Raw genomic sequence first — 25,451 nt, forward strand, 5'->3', positions numbered from 1 at the left:
GTGTTGTGGTTACACACTTCGATTGTCCCTACTTGTACGATTTTTTTTTTGCTTTTATAGCTAGCGTTCACTGCTTCAGAACTCACGGTGTGTCGTCGATTTTCAGTGTCGCAGTTTTTACCCAACCAGCTAAAGCGCTACCGCTCACTTCAGGTACGGCTGACGTAGCCATCGCTGACGAGTTACGTTTGGTGATCTGTAATTAATAATAGTGATTAATCATTAACAGTGACTTTGGCTAGTCAGTGTATGGAAGCGGTTTGACCGATTGGGTAAAAAAAAATCAAGACATACCGTTCTCGCCGCGAGTTGTGAAACGGACGTGACAATGCCTCCGGCTAGTCAATGAGCGGAATTGCCGGTTGGCTAAAAATACTGCTCTAACCATGTGAAGCGGGCGTGACAGTGAGCGGAAGCGGTTTTGCCGTTTGGGTAAAAATCAAGACACACTGCTCTCAACGTGAGCTGAGAGACAAAGAGCGTGGAGCGTGTTCGACGTTTTAGCCTCTGGGATCATGGACAAATGAACCACGAACACGCAAATATGAATCTGAACACGCACAATCAAATAATATGGCTCGGGGAGACCAAATATTGGCAGCCTCTTTGTGTATTTAGAGACTCCTAAGACCGGACTTAGTCATCATAACTAATTCATTGTATATATTGGCTTAGATGAAAAGGAAACACGCTTTTTGAGCGTTCGGGCTCATATTTTTCTGTTCGCGTTTCATTTCTTTATGACTTCACCTTTAGGCCCAGAGAAAAAAAAAAACACCAAGCTCTTCTTCCTTAGAAGAAGACTTGCTAAAAATGCTAGCGATGCTACAATGCAAAATGCTAGAATGCTAAAAAACTAGGTCACTGCTGCTGCATAGTCTTTTTACACAAAGACTACAAATTGAGACACTCATGCAAAATTTCAGCGTTAAGTATACAGCGGTTTGTAAATTCTGCAAAAAAAAAGAAAAAAAAAACTAGTTGCGCCCGCTCCGTTTTTGGACTACCCCGAGTGAGTAAATGTCAATACTTACACCTTCGATATTCGATGTTCTTGCTGGGCAAGTCTTCAGCGAAGACAACTAGAGCAGCGTAAAGCAGCGAAGACAACTGACGCGATGTCAGTCGACGGAAAAAGCGAGAATGGCACAGAGAATGGGATTCGTGGTGCACTGAAGCCGCCATAGCATGTACACTTATCACTGCCTCCTGCTGGTCTGCGCAAGGCAAAATAGTCACCAACATACGCTGCTAACTGCTAGTTAGGGCATCATTATAAAATTTCAAGTAAAGTTTACGTCTATTTAGAGCAAACTTTGATAACACGCAGCCATTACGCAATAAAATAAAAGCAATACTTTCCCAGCGGCACTTACGTTCGAAAAAGGCGCCGCATTGCCGCTAAACTGATTGGTTGCATCTGTGTTTTCGTCGCGGAATGATACAATGATGTGCACCATGGGTGCAATGTTCCATCGCCTGAGGTGGTACAACACGTGGTTGCAACTGTTCGCTAAGCCAGGATGAGTTTGATAGTTACTTTTAAACCCCTAGTAAAACACACAGAAAACTAGACAACTGTAAAGGCACAGACAAAAACGGAGCCCTAGTATCAATTATTTGTACGAGTTGGATGTGTACACACAAAAGGCCCCGTCGCCGATGCAAGGGAATCAAAACACTGCACAACAAAATGTATGTCTCCGTGGTAATTAAATTTGCATATTGCATCTAGGCTGAAAATTGGTTTTGAGTTTATCTCATCATCTCACAATGCTACTGAAGCGGCTGACACACGTGTAAATTTGGTTTTGTTTTTGCGTAGGGAAGCCTTAAACACGGCTGTGCATGTGAAAAATCATTTGCAGAGCGATGAAAGAGAAGTACAGAGAGCGAGAGGAAACTATTTATTGAACCGGTGAGATGAGCCAGATATGCCCGAGTTGCTACGCCAAAGGAGAGTGAAGGTGATGCGAAAAATTCACACTCGCGGAAATATCCAAACACGAAATGCGCGCACACGCTCGGTCAGGCGGAACGATCATATAACCGAGTATTTGCAGTGGCCTGTCGAGTGTAGCGTCCCAAAGAAACGTTAACAGCGCCCTTGTTGCGCGACATGCTGTTCCTGAAGCTGCCCACGTGCCAAAACATTCCCGTAAACAGACCTGTATGGTCGGACAGGGGCAGGTTCAGAGAAACCTTAGTGCTTCGTGGATGGGTTTCGTGTAGAGAAATGTCATTGAGGTCCCCTCGAAAGCAGATTCCCTGACGCAGGTGCTTGCGTCAGAGCGGTCAGGAGGACTTTGCGTGCGCGTTGCTCAATACGTGCGCGTTGTTCAATAAAGCCTCTTTCCTTCCCAGCTGCTTGTCTGGACACATAATGGTGTCAGAAGTGGGGGCGGCGTTTCAGTTCTGCCGTTCGCCACGTCTACCGAGTTTAAGCAAATATAGTAACTCACATCAATCACAAGCGACTCTAACAAAAACGGCAGCCTGACGGACCAGCGCTCGTCTCATCAATTGCTGTTTCGATAATTCATACTGTACACATTATTTTAAAACTTATTTTCCCCGCTTTAAATTTCTATCATTTAGAACTAATCGAACTGGCTTAGATGTGGTAGAAAAAAAAAGAAAAGAAACGAGTCTGAAGCAGCGCTGTGGCGCTGTTTCCAGAAGAGGACGCGAAAGCTGGCGACTTGACCGCGGCAAATAAACAAGGGGGGGCAGTTAAAAAGCAAGTTAAGGAAACAGAGACGCTCATGTGGAAAGAGAGGATGGGAAAGAAGGGATCGCTGGGAATCTACAAAGCAAGCAAAAAAGAGATCCGGAAACAGAACTTTTATGACAACAATAAAGGTAGTGCGTTGCTCTTTGAGGCGCGGGCTGGTTGCTTGAGAACTCGAACTTACATGAGCAAATATTCGTCACGGGATGAGACATGTGTTGTATGTGACAGGGATAAAGCAACAATCGACCACATAGTAATAGGATGCCAAAAGATTCAGCCGGATAGAATTGGGGAGAAAGTCCTACTTCATGAGGCACTGGGCTTCGCAATCGATGGAAGCATTAACTGGTCAGCAGTAGGTATTACTAAGCAGCGGCTAGAGAATTGGTGGACAAAAAGCAGGGAAGTCGATAAAATAACATCCCAGCCAGGGGTAGCGGCAGGGCAGAATTAAAAAGACAGCCGAGTTGAGGGACTAAATTTAATTCAAACTACTAAAATAGGCTAGATGGCGCACGCCGTCACCCCGATTCAAATGGGAGGCCTTTAATCATCATCATCATCGTCATCACTTGCTCTTTCGTGCGCATCTCTTCTCTTCTTCCATGGCGAGCATAGAGTTTCTTACAATATAACTAGAGGGGAAACTGGCACTGCGATCGTACGCCTCAATGGGCGTGATGGGTAATTGTGGATTCGGATTGGCGCTTGATGGCTCCTGAAACTTACTATGGATTGCAGGCAGTTTGGTTTTCGTTTTGGATTTGCATGAACGCATTTGCCTAGGCGGGTTGTTGGGAGGAGTGATCAAAATACGTTTCTCCTTGAACTGCATGCCTCGCGTGCACTGACGCCGCCCTGAGTGGAATGTTTACAACCAGAGTTGCGAATTGGGTGGGTTATCAATGCATTGCCGCACAGCGAGCACGAAAAAACAAATGACGCTGCTCTGTGCGGCGAAGTTGTCTGCTAATTAGGAGTTACGGCGCTCTCATTCGGCAGAGCAATGTATTGTCGAAGCTGACGACGGTTGCGAATCGCTTGGAACAGCCAAACCTTCCGTGCGAACGCCGGCTCCTACTGCGTAGAACAGCAACTCCGGCGGCTGATAGGAACGCAGGTTGATGTATGTCACTATATAAGTTCTCCAAAGGTAATCGATTTCTTTTTTCTTATGAGCACAAAAATTCTCTTACTATTACAAACCACCAGCGCCGAAACTTTTACAAGTAGTTTTTAAAGAAGTCCGTGTCCTGCTGTAATTGGCGAAAAATGGCAAACCTGTACCACAAACCTTCTCGACTCCGCGTCTGCTTTTTATTTAAACACGCCGTTTTATTTCGTACAAAACCAGTTTTTCGTCACTAACTTTTTTGTTCGCCATGTAATTTGTAAACGGAGAACCGGGCAGTAAGAGCTTTTTTGTCAAAAAACACAATTTGCGCAGCCATAAGCCCGTTTTGATCCTACGCAATCCGGTTCCAAAACCACCCATCATTCCCATTGAAGCGTAAGCGCCGCTGCCATGTTCCCGTTGACACTAGCGCCAGTTTCCCCTTTAGTTATTTGTATGAAACTCTATGATGGCGAGCTCACGCCTGACAAGCGTATTTTTTCTGTTTGTACGTGCCAGGCCTCCGATCTTCCGTGTCGCTTATCGTGTACAGTGTAAAGTTAAATTTAGTCAGCGCTGTTGCTCTTTCGTGAGTTTCGTGAGCCATCGCCTCCGATGCGTGAGCAAAGCGGGAGCTCACGTCTGTCATGTGTCAGGCCTCGGGACTTCCGTGTCGCTCGTGTACACGTGTACTGTTGAACCGTGACTTGAACGACGATTTTGGTAAGGATAAATCATTGCCTGAACCTCAGCTGTGAACTTCGTGTGTCTTCGAGCTCCAATGCTTCGAGCCAGCGACTATCGGAGCGAACGGCGACGGGAGCTGCGATGGGCCAAAGCGCGTGCCGCCAGCCAGTTGAGAGACATTCATCGGCCCTACGTCCGGTCCGGATCAGTCTCTGGCCTTGACCACGAACATGACTCGGGTGGCTACCGCCCTGAAAGTGCTCAGGGAGATGAAGTGCATGTATTTGAGTGTGTTGCAGCACCGCAGGCTCCGCACAACCCAACAGCGTTGCCTTGCGTGGATGACATGTCATCCGTGGACGGGGATACATCCGAAGACGAGGACATATCGGAAGATAGCTCCGCCGAAAAGCGTGATTCTCTCGATTACACTAAGACGAGCCTGTCGTACAGGCTGCGCCGTTGGGCATCGTCGCACAACATTTCGCACGCAGCGCTTAATGCATTGCTCCGAATCCTGAAGGAGAAAGATCCAGACCGCCCTACTGACGCCAGGACGCTTCTGGAAACACCGAGGGTATGCCCTATTCGGCAGTTAGCCAATGGGGAATACGTGCATTTTGGCTTGAAGCCAGCACTGACCAAGTGCCTATCCTCAGGTTTGCTCGTGCCTGACGGAGATGTTTTACATTTAACTTTGAATGTTGATGGCCTACCCCTTTTTCACGACTCCAACCAGCAGCTCTGGCCAATCCTAGCAGTGGTGAGTGAGACTAGAGATGGCGGACCATTCCCCATTGGAGTGTTCAGTGCGAAGAAGAAGCCAACCAACATTACCTGCTATCTTGACGAGTTTGTTCAAGAAATGCAAGAAACACTGAATGAAGGTGTCGAATACCTGGGAAAGAAGTGGCAAGTGGTCGTGCGAGCGGTTGTGTGCGACTACCCAGCCAGAGTGTTTGTTAAGTGCACCAAAGGCCATTCTGCCTACTATGGCTGTGACAAGTGCACGCAGAAGGGTCAATGGGAGAACAAGTTGACATTTCCCGACACCCAGGCACCTCTTCGAGACGATGCCTCATTTGTCGCTCGACTGCAGGAGCAGCACCACACTGGGGACTCTCCATTCGAACTACTGGGATTGGGTATGGTCACCCAGTTCCCAATTGACTACATGCACCTCGTGCTGCTCGATGTGGTAAGAAGGTTTGTAAAGTACTGGGCTTCCGGGCCGTTGACTGTGCGGCGATCAGACACCCACATAAACATGATAAGTGACAGAATCGCTCTGCTGTACCCATACACTCCATGTGACTTCAGCAGAAAGCTCAGAACACTGCATGTGGGGGAGAAGTGGAAGGCCACAGAAGCAAGGCTGTTTCTTCTTTATGCATGTCCGTCGGTACTGAAGGGAGTGTTGTCTGAGGAGTCGTACAACCACTTCATGACCTTTCATGTTGCCATTCGTATACTTTGCATGAGGGACTGCCCAGAGCACCTTCTGTCATATGCTGACCAACTGCTGAAGTATTTCGTTGAAAAGGCAGCTTCAAAGCAGCTTTATGGAGTAGGGGTGCACGTGTACAATGTGCATGGGCTCATTCACCTGCCCAAGATATCCGAGCCTTTGGGCCTCTCGATTCCTTTTCAAGCTTCCCCTTCGAAAATTATTTGGGAATTTTGAAAAGAAAAGTTCGTTCGGGCAACAAGCCGCTGACCCAAGTGTTCAAGCGGCGGAGTGAGCTAGAGAAGTGCAAAAGCAGGCAAGCAAACGTTGAGAGAACCGTTTTTCGTGAGCACATGCAAGGCCCCGTTCCAGCAGCTTTCATAAATGCAAGGCAGTTTTCCGAGGTTGTTTTTCATGGGCACACAGTCAAGACTGCTCAAGGGGACAACTGTGTGCTGCTCACCACAGATGAGTATGTTGTTGTGGACAACATTCTGAGCCATGACACAAAACTGTATATTGTTGGGCGGCACTTCCGCGTTGTGCAAGACCTGTACACTTACCCGTGCCGGTGAAGTTTGCTTGGTGTGGTGATGGTGCGCAGTTTATCTTCACACAGTGTTGTATACAAGCTTAGCGACATCAAGGCTAAGTGCTTCCTGTACCCTCGTGGTAATGCCTATGCCTGCTTGCCAATCCTTCATTCTGTATGCTCATGAATCGGTGTGCACTATGTTAAGACCTGGTAATGCCTCAGTTTCGGGCCTTCATGTTCTATGCTTAAAGGTGAAGCTTAAAGGGACTCTGCAAGACTTCTGGTAAATGCTTTCACTCGTTCCTTCATGCCTGGAAGCAAATTGAAATTTGGGGTTTCACGCGCCAAAGCTACACCTGGGCTATGAGGTGCGCCGTAGTGGAGGGCTATGGATTAATTTCGACCACCTTGGGATCTTTAACGTGCACCGAAATCTCGACACATGGGCGTTTTTGTTTTTTGCCCCCCTCAGAAAAGCGGCGGCCACGGCCGGGATCGAAGCCGCGACCTTCAGCTTGGCAGCACAACGCCTCAGCCACTGAGACACCATGGCGGGTATGCCTGGAAGCACTGTGAAAGCTATTGTTATCGCCAGAACAGAGCAGCACAGAGTGATTTGTTCGTCGCAGTAGATACGCCTCCCTGTTTCTGCCTTGCTTTTGTTGCGATTTTCGATAAAGTGGCTTTCGAATGTGTTTATTGCTGCAACTGAAAGGAAGCTGGCCAATAGCTGAGGCATCGCTCGAATTACATAATTATAGCGCGCAAACAAGACCAAGGCCGGGAAAGAGAGAAAAATCTTTTGAGCAAGTTTGTAAGTTATCGGATGGGTTTATAGCAGTAATTTTTGGCTGAGGTACTTTGGGACTCCCTTCTCTAGTACTGGATTCGGTTATTCAACATGTTCTGAAAGCATTTCAGATTTAGGGAAAAGTCGAAAATAGTGTTGCAGGGTTCCTGTAAGCGTCCTGAAATTTTGTATTAATTTTCTTCAATACTATATATGTTAGGTTTCTTGCTTCATCCGCATATATATCTAACATGTGAAGCGGTTTCGGGTATGGTCTGTCTCGCTTGTCTTTGTGCGAATAGGCTTTCATTAAGCGACATGAAGGGAGGGAGGGTGTAAGAGTGGTCCGTTTCTCTGCGGCTGTTGATTTGTCTTGCTAGGGAGTCGGCTTTCTCGTTTCCTTCAAGGCCTTAGTCGCTCGCACCTTCAAGTTCCTCACTGACGTCTCCCGCGCACCAACCACCAATAGACGTTCATCATTTGTATCTTTGGTGGGACTATTAGTCACCCTTTGCTGAGATCAGTAGACTTATTGTTTGCTGAACTGAACTACAAAAATGTTTTGTTAGCTTAGAAATCAAGAGTTCACCTTTATAAGCTGCATACTGCTGTCATGTTTTTTTCTGTTTTTTTTTTGTATCCTCGAAATGTTCTCGTCTCGTTTTGCAGTGATGAATAACTATGAGTTTGCAGCGAAGTTACTGTGATTATTCAAGTACGGTTTTCCTGTTGTACAGTTATGAGCTACATACTGCTTTCATATATATATATTTTTTTGTATCCTTGACATGTTCTCGTTCTTTTGTTTTCCTGCAGTGGAGTTGAATAATTATGTAAGTTTGCAGCATAGCATACTGTGATTTGACAAGTACTGTTTTTCTGTTATACAGTTATATTAGCTCCAGTTGCTTTCATATTTTTTTGTATTTTTGACATGTTCTCGTTCTTTCGTTTTCCTGTAGTGGTGTTGAATATTTATGTGGGTTCGCAGCATAGCGTACTGTGTTTTGACAAGTACGGGTGTCCTGTTGTACACTCTGGGCCTTGTTTGTGCACTTTTCTTTGTCGTTGGGCCAACTGTTAATCATCAGCTGTTTGCACTCGCTGCCTTTTAAAGACGAATAAAACCCTGTCAGTAGCTAACATATCTTTGTGCCCCTTTTCCCTGTATTTTCATCTATAGAAAAAATGCAAAATAAACTGAATTTAAATTTGCATTTCCCTTTGTTTCTGTGGGTATAGAGATAGCACCATTATGGTGCTACTGCGAGAAAACACCACCAGCTGCCAACCAAATAGACTGGCGCTTGAGTAGCTTTCACATTTGTAATGCATGCTAGCTATTTATGTCACACCTCCCAAAGACAACATTCTTTCCATAGAGCCTAGCAGCGCTTTAACTATCTTATTCAGTTGAAGCATGGCTGCTGGATGAAGGATGAATTCGTGCGCAGAAATCGTAGAAAACAGGCCATTTGCCCTTTCTTCCTCCTGGCTTTTCAGAAGTAGGAGTGCATTTGTTTTATGACAGTGCAAGTTGTTCAAGAGCAGCTGAAGTAATTATTTGGAGTGAGAGTTACAACTTGATTGGTCTAAACGGCATGCAGCAATACCTTTCATGGAGAGTCTAATTCTGCATCCTTTTATAAAAGCCTCCTGGTTTTCAGATGGAGGCAAAAAGCAAAAACGCCCATGTGTCGAGATTTCAGCGCACGTTAAAGATCGCCAGGTGGTCTAAATTAATCCGCCACAGTCCACTACGGCGCACCTCATACATCTTCGGTGCGTTTTAAACCCCACAAATTTTTAAGATTATAAAAGTGTCCACACATTGGGGTAAATTTGAAAAATAGCTGCATTAAATACTACACAGGTCAACAAATGGACATGTATGTATTTACTTGAAGGTACAAATAAATGTATAAGAAAACACTGGGAATGTCAATCACTGTTTGTGCTATTGCACTTGAACAGCCAGTTACAAGTGACGTTGGCACAGTATACAAGCACCTGATACAGTCATGATTGTGGGAGTACCTTACCGCCGATTTCTATAGTGTTTGGGATTTCTGAGGTGAAGGTTGAGTTCGCAACTACACTGATGGTACAGTTGTTACTTTAGTATTTTTTGCAATCTGAAATCCAAATATTTATAAGTACACTGCCAAACCCAAGAAAATTTAATCAGTGAGCGGCGGTACGTGTAATCGCACTGCCGAGTGCATCAGAATGCACAAAGCCCCTCTTGGTCGTTAAAACAAGCGAATTCCTCGAGCTCATACTTTGCGATCACAAGAAAGAGCATGTTAAAAAAGGAGTCAAGTGAAACGAGCAATACAGCATTAATAACTTATGGCTTAGAACACCCTGTTTTTGCTGCTACCTTTATCAACGTGCATCAATGGAGAATCGTGGCACCTCTCATTATTTGGAGTTTTATTTCTTGCATATCAGACCCCACCACGTGATAACTTTCTGGGAATAGATTATGTTCAGCAATATTTGCCGATCCGGTCGGAGCACACTGTCGCTCTGCAGCTGCAGACAGCGCATGTGGGGGGGGGGGGGGGGGGGGGAAAGAGAACTGGGGAATAGTGTACGGTTTAATGCGGCTGTCTCCCTCCCACATATTCTTCTTTTGATCGGTAATTTTACATCACGTTGCGCATTAGCCTCAGTGTTCTCAAAAACCCCCTATTGCGGTTGCCAAGCAGGCTGCATGGAATTGCGGTTGGGTGCGTGTACATATCGAGCTTCACCTTTCCATGTAGCCATACACCACCCTCTATCCACTATGTCCACCCTCCCTGCCACCTCCTCCTGGCCACTTTTGCTGAGGCTTCACTCGCATAGATGGCTCGATGTAAGAGGCTAGAAAAGAACAGACATACCGCAGAGAAGGCAGGGAGTAGGCCACAAATGCCAGTTGCATTAAAAATATAATCGCCAGGGCTGCACGTATGTACTGTGCCTTCGACCTGAAAAAAATTGGCCGCGTATCTGCTCCTTTCGTTGCAAATACCGTCAAAAGACGATAGTCTTTATCGGATTTTGCGAAGTAAATGCCTCCCTTCGCTTTACCGCTCACCTCTCATGTTGTTCCTCTTGCGTCGCGCTCCTCCCAAGGTAAAGACGCCAAAGGTTTGCTTAAGTCATTTTAAATTTCCCGCGTTCCACTGCTCCAAACCGCCTGTCTCGATGCGAATGCTGCCGTACGGCGAAGACGCGAGTTAATCGAGGCACCCTACTTCAACGTTTATAGAACCGCGTTTCCCTACTCCACGTGCGTTGCAAGCAGAACGTGGAACCTATCTAGTGGAACCTTGCGTAACTGTTGCCGGTTGATTTCTTAAAATGGCGCCAGAAGCTATTGGCGGTGAGATGTTTGAGTGGCGCCCCCTGGCTCTGACGTCAGCTTAGGGACTCGCTCCGCTGTCGTCTGCTACACCCCGCTTGTGAGGGGCAGCAGCGCCTGCGCTAGAAATCGCCCGCTTTGGTGCTAAGCGCATTTCTAGTAATTCGGGTATTTTTACTAGCTTCTGACACATCTGAATAATTTCAAGCTGTATCCACCACAAGTTTGCAACACACTAGGAGAGAGAGAGAGAGAGAGAGAGAGAGAGAGAGAGAGAGAGAGAGAACAACTTTCGTAACAGCATCGGTCAGAAGATCGTGTGTAACTTGTCCTTTCTAGCTTATACAGTCAAACCCGGCTATAACGAACCCGGATAGAGCAAATTATGCTATATATCGAACAAAAATATTTCAGTTACGGAAATACATGGGAAACATATTCCTTATAGCGAAGTTCACATCTGATATATCGAACTCTGCGCGCCTAGAATGGCCACCAAAATGCATGGTCTCGGAGCGGCGATTGAGATGTGGATTGGCCGCGACCACGGAGCAAGAGCCGCGAGTGGGAAATTGCGCCTTGCACGGAGCGACGTGACGGCCGACACTTTCCGTAACTATTTCCGACGTGTGGGACTTACGACGGAACCCGCCCAGTCAGTGAGTCCGGACCAAGAAAGCAGCATCGGTGAACTGTGGCAAGAGCTCGCCAACGTTGCCGATGATGTCGCGAGTGAAAGCCGTCCGATGCTTATTATGGAGCGCTTTCGGCAGTCGATGTGCTCCGCCAATGCTTCTTCGATTTTGGAGAACGCGGACTCGAACTGCTGCAAACAATGTTTCGTATAGAGAATGCCATGCTAGTTGTAGCCGCGAAAACTAAATTAAAAAAAATCACCGCTTCTTTTTTGCAAAGTAGGAAGTTAAGGCGAAAAGTAGCTGTATTAATTGCACTAAATTTATTATTTTGGGTATGGTTACTGGCTACTTTACTGTGTTCGTTTCTGCATGCGGGGATGGTGGAGTTAGGGAAGGGGGGGGGGGGGCTCCCTCGCAATGCGAACTTGTAACACTAAGCTCGTTATAGGCGGGTTCGGCTATATCGAACTATTGGATATATCGAACTAATCACGGTGCATATTGTAGTTAGCTATAAACGGGTTTGACTGTACGCGAGGTTCAGCACTCAGAGCTCCTCACAAGTATTCAAAATGCGTAGGCTTTCATACAGTATTTTTGGGATACTCTCATGAAGACTGAACAGTCTAATGCTACGTGCCAAGCAGAGGGCCCCTACACGCGCATTGCAAGCAGGAAATAAAGCGGCTATTTTCTTTCTTTCTTTCTTTATTTCGTTGTAGACTTGCATCAGGTTGTTTTTACTGTGCCCGACGCATCAATTTTTCCGCACCGTCACAAACGTCTTATCAGTAGGTTTGGGGGTGTTTGGGAGGCTTACAAAGATCGTGTGGATATTTTCTTCAGGCTGTAGGGCATACATTCCCTGCTTTACAAATTGGTTTTCGTTATGGCTGCGTGCACGAGGGTGCTGTCTGTAGCGTGCGTTGCACACGCAAATACAATGACAAGGTGTGTGCTACTCCGCCGTGATCGCGCTCCAGGCAGCGTACGTTGTCCAGAGTACTCGAAGGCGGCTTTTGTGCTCCGAATTTCTACCGTAACCATCGTTATCATAACAATTATGACATGATTACGGTGTTGAAGGTGCGATATACTAGCTAACGAACGCAATAAATAGTATACGTGCCTATATTACCAGAATCGAAACCGATTAATATTTCCGAACAGCCCTTTATTGGTTGCCACCCCTTGCAGGCGTAAAGGACAAATCCTAGTCTACTCGGGATCACGTACGTTCTGTGCATCGAAGAAAATTACTCTTAGTCTCTTACCCTGGACTGAGGACCCGGCCAATTAATCAGTTCGATTTTACTAATAAATAAAATTTTCTCCTCCTCCCCCTCCTCCTTTTCAGCGCAGTTTTCCTATGACGCATATCTGAATATTGGGGAGATAAGGCTGTGGGAAATGTACCGAATTTCCCTCCAGGTATGAACAAACATAGTGTTACTCTGTCTTTCCCGTAGACCTTACTCGTTTTGCTCAATAAACCCCCATACTGGTTAGAAGCCTGGTATAAAAGCAGCACACACCTATACACGCAGTCGGTTACTTGTAACTCAACCTACAGTTTTTGCGGCCGATAGTGCATGTGGCATGCTTTCAAGCTATTACGACGTACAGGGATGTGATATAATACTTTCGATCGTTCAGCGAGGTTGCAAACCCTTTTTCCTTACATATGATTACCGGGAATCGTAACGCTTTCTGCCAAATCTGACAGCCGCGAAGGCCTGGAATTTGTTTTGGTCTTGCATTTTCGCTGCTATCGGTTATTAGCAGCTGGCGGCTCCCTTTGTTCTAAAGATTTCTGAACACTGAAGCTGACGCTTACTCCGACTCTTCGCGCTCCGCACAGGGCCGGCGTCGCAAAAACTGGGGTGGCGCCGGCAATGTTTCTTTCGCAGCGGTATCAAAAATTATACTTTAAATAGCGCCTTCAGCTGCTGTATGCGATTTAAAATGTTTTATTGTGATAAAAAGCTACGCACACGCAAAATCTGATGCGAACAAATCAGACGTCAACTGAGCGCGAAGAAACAGCAGGGGGAGCGAGCCCGTGTGAAGCAGACGACAAACGCGAGAGTCCCTAAACCGACGTCACGGAGGCGCGCTTCGCAGCGCCGCCCGTGGTCGCGCTCACCGCCAATAGTGGCGCGGGCGACAGCAGCCGACGGCGGAGTGAATTCTTTTTCTGCAGTTGATGAAGTATTTAATTTCGCAAAACTCAAGCATGTTTGAATTTTTATAAAGGAACACTGCAAATATCACTTCTGTATTGATTTGTTGTCTCATATTTGCGTAATGTCTTGTTCTTCTTAAACAATGTTGACAAGTATGAACTTTACACCGGACATAGACGGGTAGATTTAGCTGTGACTATATAAGACTATTGCGCAGGCATTGTTTTGCTTTGGCCGGGTGGCTGAATCGAGTCACAGACAGACAGACGGACAGACAGACATACAGACAGACCAAAATTTCTGGGTTTAAGTAGCCCAAGAAAGACTATCGTCTTTAATACTCTAAATAATTACAGTCTAACCCACTTATAACAATATTGAAGTGCCACCAAAAAGTCATTGTTATAATTGTTATAACAGGGTTGGGTAAAAAGTTACTTTTCTTAGCATTTGGTGGTTTTTACTCAGCATTTAACAGAACATAAATGTAACTGCATGGCTGGCCACCCAGACTAAGCCATGCGAGCGCAAACCCACTCGGCAGAGCCCCCGGGAAAGACCAATGCCTTTCAGATAGGTGGAAGTCTTCGGATTACATCCTTTGCTTTCTTTCTTTAGCGATTCGCAGGTTGCACGTTACTGAAGTGGCATTTTTTTAAAACCTTGATCAGCAGTAGCCTAGAGTATCTGGTTTACCCAACTATAATGACTGCGGCATTATTTTTATCTAGATGGCTTTGGAAAGGTTCCCCTCGCCCCTCTCATTTCCTGGGCCAGGCTGGAAAGATAGAAGATACGACTTCTTGTTTGAAAACGGAATTGTAAAGCCAGCTGCGTGAAGTAAAGTTATCACAGAACGCTAGCCACGGCACAAAAAAAAAGAAGAAGGAGAAGAAAGGAGTGTGCAAGACTTGAACCCGAGACCTTAACGTCCAAAACCGGAAGCGTTAGCTGAATACCAAAAGCAGTTTTTTAAGGAGGCATTGTCAAAAGCCAGGACGGTAACGGCGTCCGATCAGAAGTATGTGGCTGTTTTCGGCCCGTCTGAACGGAACTCCACACTCTGCTCACTTTAGTTCTGTCTGGAGGGAACGCTAGACACTTCCTTTAAACAAACGTTTATTTGCGGAAAAGACTAACGAACACAACTTTTCTAATGGTGAACTGATTAAGTATATCTCTTTTTAAAAACAATTTGATCATCGAGCCGCAAAGCGATATTGTACTCAGGTTGTAAACTTGGTAGGGGTCAATAATGGTTGAGAAAAATGTGACCGGTATTATAAGGAACTGATAATTAATCATTCTTTGATGGGACACTGAAGTAATTTGTAAACATTGCGAGCTTTTTTGTGCAGATTAAAGCTTGGAGTCCATAGGGCATGTTTCGACCACTCTGGGTGCGTTTACGCGAATTTATTTAGTAGAGAAATCATTTCGAAAGTGCTGCTCTCCTTTCTGCATCCTCCTAGCCGATTTCTTACGACGTTTCCTGTGACGGGCAATGGTCGAAGGATTGGCTTCACTGCGCCGACAGCGCGGCGATCGCCAACAGGCCGAACCGCCGTACCCTACCGCCGGCAGGTCGTCAGGACTCGGGAGTCGATCGCGAAACGTGAGAACTGAGCCCCAACAAAACTTGCGCCCTGATGAATGTCGCTCCATTTTGTTAGAGCGTATTAAGGTTAGTAAAGTACATGAGGTCAAAATAACTTGACGTTATGACGCTTCGCTGACTTCGCTTCACTGGAGTTGTAAGCTGCATATGCTTGTTCAAAAAAATCGTACGCTTGCAGAACACCGAAGGATAAAGCTTGCCTGAGTTAATGAGGAAACAAAATAAGCCGAAGCCTTTATTGTAAAGCGTAAAATTAATGTATGAGAAGCACTTTTTTGCGCAGGGTAAACTAGCAGACAAGTCTGCAGCACGACCGCACTTTTTCGATCACTTTCCAAGCCAAGGATCCCAGTCGCTGGTGATAAGCTGTTCGTGTGGGGGCTAGGGGAAAGGTTGCTGCACAAGCCTTGTCCAAGAAATACTGAGCTACTCAGCTCGGAATATTGCATTCCGATAAATGCGCAGCGCAGACGTCATAAAAGGGTAATCCTCACCTTAATATACTGTACTATCTAATTACTTCCACAAAGCTGTCTTCGTGGTCTAACGGTTTAAGGCAGCAGGTGTGGTGGCGTACGAATGCAGGTTCGAATCCCGGTAGAGCTGTTTTTTTTTTAAATAATACTTTGTTAGGTTAGGGAATGTTTTCTATTTTTTTTAAAATACTCTTAAAAACTTTACTTTGTTAGGTTAGGGAATGTTTTCTATTTTTTTTAAAATACTCTTAAAAACTTTTACAACTTAGATATGACCCAATCACATTTCATGTCGATTTCGCGTCACTGCCGTAGTTGAGGCCGCCGTAGACAGCGCATGGTACTTTCTTCTTTCCACCTTTACAAATTAAACACTGCTTGAGGGCCTGGATAAACGATCGAAAGTATGTTTATTTGAGCCGGTCTATGCAATACAGACACAAACAGAAATTTGACAAAATCACTTCAGTGTCCCTTTAAGCAAAAAAATTCGGAGTCAAATACCGGGAGGTCTAAAATTTTATATCTGGCAATGAAAGAAAATAAATTGTCTGAGAATTGACTTAGTTATGAGCGCATGTAGCCTAATTGTCAAGCTCGTGTTTAGAACCATGCTTACGCAAGCAGTTTAGCAAGAAAAAAACATTTGGTGCTACGCACGACTGGAAACATTAAATGTAATAATATTATTATTCGGGCCTTCAACAACTGTTAGTTGCCCCGCGATTAGTTACCGGACGCATCTTGATCCTTGAATAACAAAGCAGTCAATTTTCCAGAAATTGGGTCAGTATACGCACACAGACAGCGCTTGAATATATATCCCTGCGCGATGTACGTGTCGCAGACAATACCCGTCTTTCTTTCTTTTTTCCGTCTAACCAAGGCGTTAATTGATGTTTTGGTTAAATGTAGCACATCAGCCTAGCTTGTGTGTCAGATTGACGATCACGAAGGCATCGTCTTGAAGCTTTCCTGCGGGAGTGGTCTGTGTTACTTTTTGCCGTGCATCGCGCACCAGACTCTCCTGCTAAATTTTTGAGCAACCTTCACGGTCATATTAACACGTTTAACAGCGACAATAAGATCATTAAAGCTGGATACTTTAATCTACCCAGCAATAACTGGAATGATCCCCGTCCTGTATGTGGTTCACGTGCTCAGTACTTATTTGACATTATGCTTAGTCATGAGATGCTACAGATTGTCACTGAACCAAAACGAATTGATGTTCATCTTCCGTCTTTGATTTCATTCTTATTGTTCGTTCAATTGAACATTATACTGTATCTGTCGATCCTGGTATGTCTGACCACGAAATGGTGTGTTTTGTAGCGAGAGCTACATTGGCCGTTCTCGCCGTTTCGCTGTGGTCAGTGTCCGTGGTGGCCGCACCGCGAGCTGAGGCCGCACGACGTCAGAGGAGGAGCCGGCGTTGCATCGTATATGTAGAAAAAATAAAAGTAAAACAAAGGAACAAAAAGCAATAAAAAAGAAAAAAGAAATAAGAAAAACAAAACAAAAAAATAAAAAGGATGAAGACTAAAAAAATAAATGCGTTACACTTTAAATAAAAATACATTAATTGCGTACCTCTCGCTACGCACAGCCAGGCATACTGAGTTAAGCCTCAGCCAATTTTTTCATGTGATCTCGGTACTATGCGTCGTTCCTGTTTCTAAAATGCTGTGTGTGAAGGATTTTTCGCGCGCAAGGGACGAAAGTGTGCTTGATTACCTTGACTTATTTCTTAGCGATTTCAATAGTATCGAGGTGACAGATATATAAGGCAAATAAAAAAATGTGTATCATTGTCTGAATAACTCCACGGTAAAAAAAACTGAAAAATTAACGCCCTGGGTTACGCGAAATGTCATACACCTTAAACGGGGGGTAAACGGATGAGAAGATTTTCACCCCGTGAAGCCGTACAAGTGGACCAAGCTACTCTAAATCACTTAATGCCCTGTATTGCCAGAACAAACCTTTTCAAATATTCTTTCTTCCTCCGTGCGATAACAGACTGGAACAACTTGCTTTTGTCTTCTTTACAGTCTACTGATACCATACATCTTATATAATGATGTTTTCTTGTTAGTGGTTGCTTGATTTCTATACTGAATTGTTTTCATGACTTGTTCTTTTCGTGTTTGACATTTGTGCCACAATTTGCGACTTAAATTATGTGCTGTTAATAATTGATGTTATACTACGTATTAATTGCCCCTCCTGCTTTGGACCCAACCTAGCTGGGCCTGCAATATATACTAAATAAAAAAATAAATTAAATAAAAATGAATATATAGAACAGGGGTACTCGTTCGCCAGACAACGGCTCGCATTCTTGTGATCCCCATCAACCATACGCGAATGACCGCGCCTGCTTTTGGTTCCGAATGGATTAATGCGATCGGGAGCCAGACGTTTTCTTGTCGACTTTTGAACATTAACTGCCATAGGAAAAACGAGTACTCGGCTACGGCACCATAGCCGTTCATCTTTTATACTCCGGCAGGCGAAAAGAGGTTGGCCGCTCGGAAGACGGGTACGTGCTGCTCATCTTTTGATGACCGGCTATCAAAGAAAGAAAGAGTACTCGGCAGCCGCAAGCTTGCCGCACGTCTTGTGATCAATGTTGGTTCCGAATGGATTATTGCGATCGGGAGCCAGACGTTTTCTTGTAGACTTTTGAACATTAACTGCCATAGGAAAAACGAGTACTCGGCTACGGCATCATAGCCGTTCATCTTTTATACTCCGGCAGGCGAAAAGAGGTTGGCCGCTCGGAAGACGGGTACGTGCTGCTCATCTTTTGATGACCGGCTATCAAAGAAAGAAAGAGTACTCGGCAGCCGCAAGCTTGCCGCACGTCTTGTGATCAATGTTGCGGGAGCAAGCACCGTTCCTCGGCGGCGGGTGACTTACCAGAGAATTTATAAGCAACCCGCGCCGGGGAGAAACCGTGGTTACGGCAAACCAGTGAAAGGCGACCAACATATGAGCATTGGCTGCCGAAAACGTTCCGAGGTGACGGCAGCCGGATTCGTACCGTCCATTTTATTATCAACGGCAGCCAATTCGTTGGCTCTTGCCGAGCATTCCGGAGAACCGCCATAGGTTGGCCGGTCAAGAAACGAACTCTCCGGGCTACCTGGGGAGTTCATTTTGAATTCTGAGTCCATTTTGAGTCTGGGTTCATTTTGAGTTCTGAGTACATTTTGGTTTGAGTCCATTTTGAGTTCTGAGTACATTTTGAGTGTGAGTACATTTTTAGTTTTAGTACCATTGAGTTCTGAGTACATTTTGAGTTCTGTGTACATACGAGTTCTGAGTCCATTTTTAATTTTAGTACATATGGGTAGCCTAGCAGGCAGCTATGGTTGGCTGTCAAGTTTCTTGCGTCGCGGTGGGCTCGGAATTCAGGTTACCTGCGGGTACGGCACCATTCGCGATCCGCATGATCGGTTGGGAGGAAGGGGGTGTCTGATTTTTTGTTTTGTTTTGTTTCTTGTTGAATTTTTATTGCCCTAAGCACTTGCTGTATACGAAGTTTTCCCGGCTGGGAGCGTGAGTGATAATTAACTGTTGAGGTCATGAAAAAGGGTTGTCTCAACTTTTCCTGCTTATGGATCCACTAAGACGGAGGGAAAGGGTGGTGGGAAAGCACACGGCGGCGCTTGCTTGCTGGTTGTTCGCCTGCTTCTGTTAACGGCTTGATATACTAGGGGTCACAAAAGAAGAGGTGAGAGCCGGGGGAACAGGGGGCGGGGAATGTCCCTTCTGCTGTTTCAAATGAAATAGCTGAATTTTACTGCGCAAAGCTCCTTTAGACAGAATAATGACCGCATAAATTGGGTGAAATGTAAAATTGATGAAGCTAAGGCGTGTAAGGTACCAAATGAAAGTCCCAGTTAACGGAATCAGGCGGGGTAAGTAATAAATGCTTCCTAATTGTAGTCATCAGGCAGTCATAACGAGTGATAGATTGGGTTAAAATTCAAAATGACGCTGCGAGGGCATCTGGGGAACCAAATTCAAGATATCGATGTGGGGAATCATTCGGTACAAAAACGCATTATAGTTATATCATGACGTAGTCTTGGTTAGTCATAAATTTGGTTGAAATTCAAGTTCATGACGCTAGGGCGTGTGGCGTATCAAATTAAAGGTCTCGGTGAAGGTAATCACGTGCTTCCTGAATTATATCATGACATACTCAAGCTGGTTCATAAATTAGGTTAAAATTCACAATGACGCCACTGGGTGTGCGGGGAATCAAATTGAGGATTCCGGCGAGGGAAAGCACGTGGGACGAAAATGCGGTATATCTATATCATGAGATAGTCATGGTTAGTAATTGATTGGTTTAACATTCAAATTGATTTCGCTAGTATGTGATGGGTATCAAATTAATGGTCTTGATGAGCGGAATCACGTGGGAGAAATACAAAAACGCTTCCTGGTTATACCCATGAGATAGTCATGGCGAGTGTTATATTGGGTTAAAATTTGAAGTGGCCCCACTAGGGCGTGTAGGGTATCAAATTTAGGGGCTTGACGAGGGGAATCACGTGGTACACATAAAAAGGCTTCGTGGTTCTAATCACGAGATAGTCATTATGAGTACTAGATTGGGTTAAATTCATGGTGAGGCCGCTAAAGCATGTGGGGTGTCAAATTCAAAGTTTCAGTTAGGGGAATCACGTTGGACATTTAAATAATGCGTCCTGGTTAGTCATGAGAGAAATGATTCGTTTGACTGGTATGAATTCCTAATGATCCGGCTAGGGTGTGTGGGGTATCAAATTAAAGGTCTCGTCGAGGGAGATTACGTGGGACAAATATAAAAATGCTTTCTAGTTATATTTATGAGGATTTATCAAAAGGCATCCTTCTTTGATTGCTGGGTAGGGTTTAACCAAAATTCCTTGCCAACACATGCGAACGCTTGTCCAGAGATGTCTATCAATGCGGCATATAGTAATAAAAATATTGGCATTTAATTGCTGAATCATCGAGGCAGGATGGCATGGGGTAAAAACAAAAGCCATTCCAAGCTCTCGAACTTAAATCACCAGACTCAAAAACTCTCTACTAATAATTGCCATTCAAACGTTACTTCTTCCATTTCCCCGCCGTGTCCCAACAAACAAGGAAAGCTTTCGACACATATGATGTCGTGGAAATTGTGGACGACAATTAGTAAACAGGGGGCATCAGAGCTTATCAGAAAGGCGAATTTCACATTTGTTTATAAATAAGCCTTGCGGCCGCGTTTCGTGTCTGTAATTTCCTTTCCACAGTGTACCAGCGTGCATTCGAATCCTGAATTGGCCACGTACATGTGTGACATTAACTCCTGGCTAGAGTGTAGGAGATAGAGATGCAACAGAGCCACCAAGACATAAACAGACATTGCGACAGAAGGAAAACACTTCAGAAAAATAAGCAAGAGCAGTTTGTGTGTGCGCTCGAACTGATTTTATTACAATGAGAAATCAGCGCAAGATATCAAAACTATCTCATGATAACAATGTAAATGAAAAGAATTAACTCGGGCTGTGCAGTTCTCCAACGACTACATGTCAAACACAATGAAAGAACAGACGACTGACGCAACACACACACACAGACACACACACGCACACGCACACGCACACACACACACACACACACAAACGCACACGCACACGCACACGCACACGCACACGCACACGCACGCACACGAACGCACACGCACGCACGCACACGAACACGCACACACACACACGCACACGCGCTCACCCGCACGCACACACACACACACACACACACACACACGCACACGCAGACGCACACACCCACGCGCACGCGCACACGCACTCGCACTCGCACTCGGACACGCAGACGCGTGCATGCAGGAAGTTTACAGCTGGGTGCGGTGGCGGTAATTGCTTAGAGCGATATCGTGGTGCTTTTCCGAGCTACGAGAGCTCATCCCACCTAGCAAATGCTAATAAAAACTAATACAAGTGCCTCAGCAAACAACAAGGCACTTTTTTATTTGTCCCACGAGAGTTCCCTCCTCGGTACCCTCAATTTCATACCCCACATTCTTTAGCGTCACATCTCTGTGAAGTTTAACTCAATCTGAGACTATCCATGACTCCCGTTTTACACGTTTCGCCATGTTCGGTATTTTTTGTTATTATTTCTTTTTTTCTTTTTTTAAACATTTATTTTGATCAATTGTCTACATTTACGCTTTTATAATTATTACAGGTTGAACTTCCGTGATATCTGCATTTTTGTGTAAATGCAGGGTGTTACACGATCCTGGCGGGGGTAGAAGGGGGGGGGGGTACTCGCCAAAGAATGCTACGCATTAAAAAAACAAACGCATATCCATGAACGCCTCGGTCTTCAGAAATTCGCGGGGACAGTTCGCTTTGACACAAGACGTTTTTTAATGAGGCAGAGCACGAATGCACTAAACCGTAACCCTAAACAGCTTCGCCGTAAATGAACGGAGCAGTGAGCGCACGTCCCCTAATCCAATCTTGATCGTTTCGACCCAGGGACCCAGCACACCATCTAGTCTGGGCAGCCTCTGTCATAAACGAGAGCACAGAGCCTACATCAAGAGTTTGGTATCCAATATATACTTACAATTGCTTCCAACCAGCGCTAGTCATCATGGGCGGCAGGTATAGCTGTTTTAAATCTGCAACGGAAATTGTTTCCGACCTCACACGAGCTACAGTGTGATGTCGTGCCGAATGCAAGAGTTTGAGCTCACGAATTCGCATCCGTAATATTTTTACCAAGCGTGAATTTGAAAACACTGAGTGCTAATGAAATCAGAGTCCATTTGAGCCCGAGTAAATTTCTAACACGAGAGAGTTGTGAGGCCATTTGAGTTCTGAAATCATTTTGAGGTCTGAGCCTGAGTTCATTTTGAGTTTTGAATCAATTTTGAGTTTTGAGTCTATTTTGAGTTTGAGTACATTTTGAGTTTTGAGTACATTTTAGTTTTGAGTCCATTTTGAGTTTGAGTACACTTTGAGTTTTGAGTACATTTTGAGTTTTGAGTACATTTTGATTTTTGAGTACATTTTGAGTTTCAGTGCATTCTGAGTTTTGAGTACATTTTGAGTTTGAGTACATTTTGAATCCTGAGTACATTTTAAGTTTTGAGTCCGAATGAGTACTGAGTTTTGTGCTCAATGTGACTTTGAGTTTGAGAGAGCGCAGATGGGCTGCTCAGCATTGAGTCTGAGTTTAGGTGAGGGGTGATTCGAAAAAAAAAATCGTGAGTGAGTTTGAGTGAACCGCGCCAACTTTGCCGAGGTATGCTTATGTCCGGGCTCTAATGAACTACATAAGAACGGAATATCACGGTTACGGGAGTATATCACTGACATCGAGGGTTGCTCAATGAATGCAAACCACAAAGTTAGGACACTGTGTAAAAAGGCGCTTGTGCTTCGAGGCTGGTTTCTAATTCGGTGAAAAAGCCAGTCTGATACAAAGCGTGAGAAACACGCTGGCGTCGTTTCTTTTATATCTTACTTTTATTCTTCAGTTTTGCACCGTTTGAAAGAGAGCAAGAAAAGCGATTTCGTTGGCCTTTACGTTTGTTGCGCATTTATCTCCTCTGTTTTCATCAATGTTCTTACCATTAGCTTATTTTTTATATAAAAACAAGGCCTGCGCCTATTTTTGGTAACATAACGCCCGTACTCTCGGATATGTACTGTTGCTTCGCGTCGAACATTCCTCTACAAGGGCTCGGATCAGCTGGACAATTCTAACGCGTATGAGCCACGTCACTGAACTTAGGTGTTTGGAAATTTCTTACCTGTATAAACTTTGTGTTGTCGCTGTTTGATATGCGCGTAAGGCTTTTCCAAAGTGTATTTTAGGTGGCTTCAATGGAAAGGGACTGCACCATAAAAATCGATTCAAGAAACCTGCCGGTTGTGCCAAGCTAGGTTGGCACATAAAAATTACACAGAAGCTGACCGCATCTCGCCACTCTATATTTTGATGGAAGCTGAAATGAATAACGTATTATGGACTTGCCCATCCCTCCCATTTCAAGAACTTCACATCTCCGACGCATGGGCCTCCATCCTGGAAGATCCCCCGACTTCCAGCGGTGGCGCTGGGACCCCACCGCCATTCCCTTCTGGCTTTCCCCGACAAAACATGAGGTGCCTTTTGTTCGTTAAATACGCTTATTCATGTTTGGGGGCATAGTATCGCATTGCAAACTGACCTGCGGGTGTTTCTCATTAGTTGAAAGAAATGGCGTATGCTGAAAATTAAAGCCTTCTTTTTCTTCTACTTCTCCTCCGCTTGCTCCTCCTACTGCTCCTTGTTGTTGTTGTTGTTGTTGTTGTTGCGCCTTTAGGTATGGCACATACCCAATCAGGGGATCGGCCAATCAACAGAGGATGGTTAAAATGAATGGATTTCTTTTCTAATCACGCGACTTTTAGGAAAGATAATTTAGACCGGTTTGAAAAATTTTTGAGAAAAAAGGGGGAAAAAAATCCTGAAAAATCAAAACGAGGGTGACCAATCGCAATCATAAAGAGAATCGTTTTGAATTTTCAATGTAGCGCAGGAGGGCAGAGCATACATCCCGGCGGCAGAACCCCGTTTCGGAAGCCCCGAACGATAGAATAGCCGGCACTGTTAGGGATACCCCCAAACTGTTAAGTGGCACCTCCAGGGACTGACGTCTGACTCGAGAAAAACGTCGGCATGTCAAAAGGAAGTGATCGACAGACTCGTCTTCGTTGCAATAGCTGCACAGAGCTGTTGGCGCCAGACGAGACCTGTGCAAATACCTATTTAACTTGGGTACTCGACAACGTAAGGCTGTAATAATCACCTCTAAGTTGCGTGAAGGGCACCATTCAGGTTTCCATGAAAATTTAAGATGATTGAAATCCCTTAATGATAATAAAACCGATTCTCGCTGTACTTGGAGTTTCAGCATCCTACGGTACCTAGCTGCTGTTATTAAAGGTGTCGGCTCTACGACGTCTACTACAGGCCCAGAAAGTGCTACCCTTGCTAGAGAGTCGGCAGTCTCGTTGAATGTGATCCCTGCATGACCAGGAACCCAAAGAAGGTGAATTTCAGTGAAGTGAGGTGGAAGGAGTGACCGAAACGTCCGCAGAAGGGGAGTGTCTTTAGGGGAAGAAAGGGCTAGGCATACAGAAAAGGAATCGGAAATTATCATTGGAGATGTAATTGACACATCCAGCTTTCGTAGCGCCAGGACAATTGCCAGGAATTCCGCAAAGAATATGGGGATAAAATCACGCAGACGAACCGAAAAGGTCCAGTTAAGGGAAAGGGAAAATATTCCGATACCGGATTTTTCTTCTCGTTGAGAGGCATCTGTATAAATTATAGCACCTGGCTGCATAGAGGCCAAATAATCTTCGAGAAGGCGATTGAGTAGCCGGGCTGGTAAAAGTTTAGCATTTTTGGGGAAAATGTTCCGGAAATTGATAGAAAGAGGTGAACTCCTGTCAGTATATGGAATAATCTGATTTATTGCTACACCCAATGGAGAAAGGAAGCTCTGTATCAAAGTGCTTTGTGGACATAAGGACCTGGGCCATTGGTGCACCATAAACGCACTTGGTTCTGCAATAAAGATAAACTGCTCCCTGTTCACCTCAGAGCTATAAGCTCTCAGAAAAGTTTCAACCGTCAGAATCCGGAACCTATCAAGCAGAGGAGGAACGCGCGCTTCCAAGTAAACTACTGCATTTGCTGCATTCTTAGGCAACCCTAAACAGCAGCGGAGAGCCTGGCGCTCCAGAATAACCAGACGATGAAGCTTATACGCCGCGCACCCAGAGAATAA

General features: G+C 45.0%; 1 pseudogene; it reads left to right on the plus strand.

The window, feature by feature from the left end:
- The first annotated feature begins 4,629 nt into the window (after window positions 1–4,629).
- LOC144143437 (uncharacterized) lies at window positions 4,630–6,937 on the plus strand (annotated as a pseudogene).
- The last annotated feature ends 18,514 nt before the right edge of the window (window positions 6,938–25,451 follow it).

The sequence above is a fragment of the Haemaphysalis longicornis genome, unplaced genomic scaffold (assembly GCF_048455015.1).
Source record: "Haemaphysalis longicornis isolate Haplotype H1 unplaced genomic scaffold, Haemaphysalis longicornis Haplotype H1 scaffold_6, whole genome shotgun sequence".
Taxonomy (NCBI): domain Eukaryota; kingdom Metazoa; phylum Arthropoda; class Arachnida; order Ixodida; family Ixodidae; genus Haemaphysalis; species Haemaphysalis longicornis.